This window comes from Alosa pseudoharengus, unplaced genomic scaffold, assembly GCF_046254945.1.
Source record: "Alosa pseudoharengus isolate Yale_2024_CS ecotype anadromous, Long Island Sound unplaced genomic scaffold, YU_APseudo_1.1 YU_APseudo_1.1_scf_35, whole genome shotgun sequence".
Taxonomy (NCBI): domain Eukaryota; kingdom Metazoa; phylum Chordata; class Actinopteri; order Clupeiformes; family Clupeidae; genus Alosa; species Alosa pseudoharengus.
In genome coordinates this window covers 525,533-532,312 of record NW_027468743.1, presented here as the reverse complement: position 1 = coordinate 532,312, position 6,780 = coordinate 525,533, and the positions used below count along the sequence as shown (strand labels likewise).

Genomic DNA, 6,780 nt, shown 5'->3' with positions numbered 1-6,780 from the left:
ATTTGGTAGTAAATCATTTGTAAACTATCTAAAAATGTACATTTTATAATTAATTGATGGGAAATTATTGCATCAAACCTTTTTTTTAATGGCTATTATGAAGTTGCATCTTAGTCTTTTATATGTTAATAAACAATTTGTAAATTATCTAAAAATGTCAATCTCATAATCAATAACTGGAGTGCAAACCATCTATGAACATAATGTTTATTTGAAGTTTCACCAAAACGGTAAGTTATGAAAGTTGACAAAACAAATTTGATTATGGAAAACATCACATCAAAACAACTTCTATTTATATTTCTTGGCAATGTCATGGAGTAGGCGACCCAGTGAGCCATTGCGATGTTTTTTGGCTAGCCATTCATTCCACTCAATTAGTGTAAGGTGATCTGTTAACAAGTCCTCTGTCCGATTCCCCCTGCATCTTGAGATGATCTCCTTATAACTCCGCCAAGCCCTCTCGATGTGCTGAGTGTGGCAACCTGTATCTGCATTGACGAATGCTTGACTGTGGTTCACTGTGTAATGATCATACCCCAGTGCAGGCAGTACCTGGCGGTAGGCTCGCCATTCGTCACTTAAAACTGAAGTCCCTCTTCTAATATGGTGGACGATGAGAGGTACCAGCTCTTGTCTTGTCCTTTTTGGCACTAAACGTAGAATAGGTCGACGTCTTGAGTGCTTCACACCGAGCATCCCAAACACCCACTTTTTTCTTTTCCAGCCACCTGTTATCCGGCCACGTCCATACTGTCAAAAAAGCACACATGGATATTACAAATTATGTTTAAGCATTATTTTACTCTTTGGTAATAAAAATAGGAGAAAGAGGAAGATGATGAGGAATAACAAAAAGAAGAAAAATACATTATGTGTATTGTGTTTGCATTTACTTTTCTTTTGTGCCTGAAGTGGCTTTCATCTATCGCCACAAACTCTCTTCGACCTCCCAGCCTCTGTCCTCTCTTCCTTCGCATTCGTTCCACAGCCTCAACACAGACATTTCTCAAAAGTTTGGCCATTCTTGTCAGTGTTGCTGAACTTGCGGCAATGTCATCGGTTATCATGTCAACTTGTCTTAACCGTAGGCCTTGTGCAAACCTGATAATACACAATATTATAGTAATGGTGAAAATTTGCATAATAAACAGTGAGCAGACACCTAATTAGGACACATGAAATATGCATCAAGGAGAGAAAGAGGAAGGTAGAATGAGAGAGAAGTAAGACAAACAGAAAGAGTGAAAAGGGGAGAAAGTGAAGACATAGATAGATGTGGGTGGATGAATAGACATAGGTACATGGATAGATGATAGTCGGGTAGATATGGAAGAGAGTGCAGGTAACTAGATGGAAATATCTAGTACAGATAGATTATTGATAGAGACAGACTGGCAGACTCAATAGACCTCTGAAGTTTGCCTACAAAAAAGAACCAAAACGGCCATCTTTGCCCATATAAGGAGATCCGGTTGTTAATTGAAGCTAACTACCTATGGCAAGTTGCATTGCAAGTTAGCTCTGGGGTAGCAATAATCTAAGTGTGCCGCCTTCACGTACCGGAGATCACAGTATCCACTCGAAGGCAGAGGACAAAAGTGTGTTCAGGAAAACGTCTGCATTTCAGACTTTTTCATCCCCGCGAGAGTTTAAAAGATGCGATAATTTAAAATCCCCATGTTATTTTTTACCACAGGAAAAATCTTAGAATAGCCTACTTTATTTTTTTTTTAGATATGTGATCACATTTCACTTCACCTTGGCAAATGGTACGCTCTGAATGATTAAACATAATGATTCATGGTAACTTTTTACACCTGAATTTATAATTTAGCCTACTTGTCTATAGGCCTTTCTCACAAAACGACCGATGGCCCAAAAAGTCTTCAGAGCAGTGTACTCGAGCTTCCAATGTTTAAGGGCGCTACACACCAACCCAAAGTTAGCTGCCAGGTGCCGACGGCGATAGCTTTTGTGCCGATTCAACATGTGTAATCGGCAGAAAAGCTACCACCGCCGGCATCCATCAGTCGATATCGGGTTGGTGTGTAGTGCCTATAGGTGCAGGAACCGGAAGAGCCAGTCCCTGCTCTGAAGACTTTTTGGGCCATCGGTCGTTTTGTGAGAAAGGCCTATTGTGATCAGAATGTTCAAGATGAACTTAAAAGTGCCTAATTGTCCATCCAAAGGTTATACCAAAAGACTATCTGATATTTAAGCCTTGTTATGGGTATAGGCCCTGTTTAAGCAACATTAAAAACTAATTGGCCTACATATACCTACTGTTACTGTAGTAGTCTATGTCCATACCTGTATAAGAACCTCATCCAGCTGAAAAGGCACATCTTGGATTTGCTGAAGATTGTCTGGTGTCGGATGGATTTCCTGACTATGCCTTTGTGCTTGCCCCGACGTCGACATACCCTGTGGACAAAAAACACAAGCAATGAAATCAAACTTAAAGTTATTCGTTTGATCTCAATTCATAGTATCCTAGGCTTATACATGTTTCCCCCATAAATATAAATCGTATAGGCTTTTCAGATAATTAGAAATGAGTCTTCTAGCCTAGGCCGATATGCCTACATAGCCTGGTAGCCTACAAAATATAAAATGAGAAACAAAAATGCCAGTAGCCTAAGTATATAGAAAATATAAGTGGTTTTCATTCAAGATGTAGGCCTATCTATCTGTGATAAATATAACCTATGGATAAAAAGACAACTTACCATTCACATTTATCCACACCATGACACTTCTGTTCAATTTTCATTGTATGGTGGCAAAAGTTGCATTTGATCTTTTTTTTTTATCAGTCTTCTCCTCTACAACCATTTTATAAGCTTCTTTAAATTATTTTTACTTCTTCTTCCTTCAATTAGTTGCCGCAGCTCCCTTGCTAAACCAGGCATCTTGATTCCATAAGGAAATATGCTACTGTGTTCCAGTTTGCGCCAAAAAATACGCGCCAGAAGTGCATTGGTAGCTGTGAAGCCAGCAGCAATAGGGTGGGGGGAAACGTCATTATACAAATATAAGCATTGACTGATGATACTGTTTTGCCACAATGTTATCAGCCTTCATTTACCATTGTTGGTTTTCAATAGCATGCTATAAAGTATACAATTTACAAATTATAAATCAACATGGCAAGTTTCAAACCCAAAGAGAGGGATTTTAAACTCTTATTCTGAAGTCAATGAATTCAGGAAACTCCGGCTGAGGGTAGCTAATCTTTATTTTTTCGTTATGTTACCAAGTGGCTAGTGACAAGATCTCGAAGTAACGTGGAATTAAAAGAAGAAAATAAGCATAGCATTACATTTCATTGCCATTTATCTTAGACACGAAATGGCAAAAAGAAAAATTAGACCTTTTACAAGGTCAGGGAAGATCAGGAAACTAGATGGTGAAAAGAAATCGCCTGTAACCCTAATCGACGATGACGATGGCGTTGATGGACACGAAGGGAGTTCCAGCCAGATAGTGCTAAACTCAACTCAAACCGCCGGTAAGTTTCTTAACTTTCATTCTTATTAGCCTGTTATTAATGCATCCAACTTACTGTCTTAACAGTAGTTTCTAGCGTTAGCTTTTTCCCCCTAAAGTTTATAACAACTTGTCAAATGTGCATGGCTATCTTATCACATCTGGTGTAGCTAGCGTGAAAGCTTGTAGGATGTCTTGGAGCAGCTTAGCAGCTACACACAGGTCGTTAACACATTTTGAGAGCAGCACTCCGAGGGATGCAGATAGTTTTCGAGAGGCAAACATTTAAGAAATGCTTTTTAGCATATGTAGCCTACACTGTAAACATTCACAGTTGTTGAAGCCTATATGCCATCAAAGGGCAGAACTGACTACTAATTGTATTATGTGTAGTCTCTCAAAATCTTCAAATAGCCTATTATGTTTATTATTGTCATTAATTGTGGTTATACTGCCTGTATTTTGGTGAAAAACAGCATACTGCATGGTGAACAAATGTAGAGCAAACCATGAATGTAGTATTGATGTGCTTTTAAAACAGAAACATAGCATGCTCTACCTATTATTTATTTATTTTTTTCTTCCTTGCTTTCTGTCTTTCAGGAAACTCTATGTCTCCAACAGTATCAGAGCTCCTCCTTAAAGCTAAGGAGAGAGAGGGTGTCCTGATAAGGAAGAACAAGAAGCTGAAAAAGGAATTGCACTCTTCGCAAACAAGGGGCTGGTAAGTCAATACTTTATCTCAATATGACACTTAACAACAAACACCACTTGGATTAAAACATTTTAATATAGGGCTCTTCACAGTGTAAGTAGAACGCTCCATTCACGTTCGGCTGTCAATTCTTTATGCTAAGCATAATTGACCGCTGTCAAGGATAGTGGCCTTTTTGCCACTGATTCACTACAGACAGTTGTTCAGCTGCGTTCTAAAGAATGTTGTATTCAAGTTCAGTGAGTTTGGTGAAGTTTGTTTCTCATCATTTGCCAATGAAAACAGTAAAAAATACATTTAAAGACCCATCAGGTGAAGTGTCTTCTCTTATGTTGGTAGGTAGCCGTATAATAAGTGGGGTCCGGGTCGCTCTGTCGGGGCTTATTTTTTTGATAATGGCTGGCATTCTATACATTAACCCTTACACAGTAGAGCCCTTTGAAGACTCCATCGATAATATCAAATATCAAGTATAACTTTTTTTTCATGTTGTCACCATGTTGGTCTTGAGGATGGACACACATACACCTTTGTACCTGACAAAATGTACAGTATGTGAGTACTGAAGCTTCTCACTTAAACTTCACTTGATTAAACTTTCCCGTCCCCTTTCCTTATTGTTTCTTTTCAGACAAGATATGCCATACCACAACTTCTGACCACACCACTTCATCTGAGTCATCATCTGAGTCCTCTTCCACCAGTAATTCATCTTCCTCTTCTTCCTCCAATTCTTCATTGTCATCAGACGATGAAAGTCATAAGAAAAGGCGTTACAAAAAAAAGCATACAAGGAAAGACAAAAGGCATCGGAAGGAAAAGAAGTCGGCAAAAGCAAGGCATCGCAAAAAGCACAAGAAGGAACAGAAGTCCGCAAAACCTGAATGTGGACAAAGAGGTGAGTCATAAGGGAGGGCTCCTGTTTACAAAAACAATTACATTAATACACAGGATTAAAGTTAAAATCCCTTGTGCCAAAATCCAAGGTAAAAACACATTCAGAAGCCCCTACTCAAAATTAACTTTAAAAAGCACGCTACCCACAAATCCACCAACAAATGGTCACAAACACAAGACAAATGGCCCATCCAACAGCAGTATATAGTATGTGGCATGTCATTGGGGTTATCAAGTGGGCACCCTCATTCACCGATGTTTCGTTAAGTTAGGCCCACGACACCTCATGAAGGCTTAACAGTGAAACCAGCGTCCTGGAGACACTCCCCTCCATGCTGCCACCATATTACCACTTTGAAATATCCAATACCCAAAATACTCTTAACCAGCTTAGGCATGGTCAAGTTATGGGTGATGCATGTTAATGTCAACAATATTTTGTCTCATCTCACAGTCCAGTTAATCTCTATTTGTTTTATTTCTTACTGATGCAGCTTCCAGTCCAAAAGACATCGTTGCAAGGTACAAGAAGGTTCTGCGGGCTTACAACCGTGGAAAAAAACTTGGGGAAGCGTGTACCATTGCTGGTGTTACAGAGCTGACCGTTCGATCAAAAGCAGCTATCCCAGAGTTGGCTATAGCTTCACCAGAAAAATTTGAGGAGCTTTTGGCAGGCTACAACAAAAGAGGAAAAATTTCTGATTTTCTAAGTAAATGTGAAGACCTTATTGAGAATGATACACAGGTCAGAGCTGAGATAGCAAAACTCAAACATGAGGGCAATCTCATACCCTACATTAAGAGGGAGCCGAAGTAAGCCCCCCGCCAACAACCCTCTTATGTTTAAGCAGTGTTCATTCATGTTGTGTTCATGTTTACTGTCTGATTGTCTGAAGAGGCAGCAGAAGTAAGTGCCCCTCGCCCCACCACCCTGTTTTGTTTATGCTGTGGTGTTGCAATGAAGGATTGATAGCCTTTTAAGCTATTATGTTTTTTGTTTAATTTTTATTTGCTTATTGCCCTCCTCTGATGGATCAGAAGTTTTGATTTCAATAAATATCTCTTGATATTAAAGCCAATTGTGATGTGTGACAATGCTTTACAATGTGTTAAGCATCTGTAATTGCAGTGTATGTAAAGTGTTATTGTTTTCATTATCACTATTGTCATTTAACAATATTTGACTTTAATCGGCAAAGTCATAAGTTAAGTACAGAACTATGAACACCAGTTACAACTTCAATGTGTTTATACATTGTTTGCTCCAGGTATATCCCATCAGTTTGAAATACAGCATTTTTGGATCATTTACAAATTGTTCATTAAAATATAAGACTAAGATGTAACTTCATAATAGCCACCCAAAATTTTGTTTCATGCAGTCATTTTCCATCAATTGATTATAAGATTGACATTTTTAGATAATTTACAAATTGTTTATTAACATATAAAAGACTAAGATGCAACTTCATAATAGCCATTAAAAAAAAGGTTTGATGCAATCATTTACCATCAATTAATTATAAAAAGTACATTTTTAGATAGTTTACAAATGATTTACTACCAAATAAAAGACTACGACCCAACTTTATCATAGCCATCTGAAAAACAAATATTGTAATTGTTTTCTAACTAACTGTTAATCAATAGAACATCATTTATAGTTCAATAGTTAA

At 38.1% G+C, this 6,780-nt stretch overlaps 2 long non-coding RNA genes across 3 annotated transcripts; one reads left to right on the top strand and one right to left on the bottom strand.

The window, feature by feature from the left end:
• Positions 1-366: 366 nt before the first annotated feature.
• On the bottom strand, positions 367-2,817 carry LOC143101441 (uncharacterized). 2 transcript variants are annotated; one of them, XR_012982326.1, is made up of 4 exons: positions 2,733-2,817; positions 2,314-2,427; positions 897-1,104; positions 367-753 (listed from the first exon to the last, which is right to left on the bottom strand). It is a non-coding gene; the product is annotated as an uncharacterized LOC143101441 (long non-coding RNA). The 2 variants fall into 2 exon arrangements; XR_012982325.1 differs by lacking the exon at positions 2,733-2,817 and having other exon boundaries at positions 2,314-2,535.
• A 585-nt stretch (positions 2,818-3,402) lies between these two features.
• On the top strand, positions 3,403-6,183 carry LOC143101440 (uncharacterized). The gene is made up of 4 exons (XR_012982324.1): positions 3,403-3,514; positions 4,096-4,216; positions 4,839-5,105; positions 5,599-6,183. It is a non-coding gene; the product is annotated as an uncharacterized LOC143101440 (long non-coding RNA).
• The last annotated feature ends 597 nt before the right edge of the window (positions 6,184-6,780 follow it).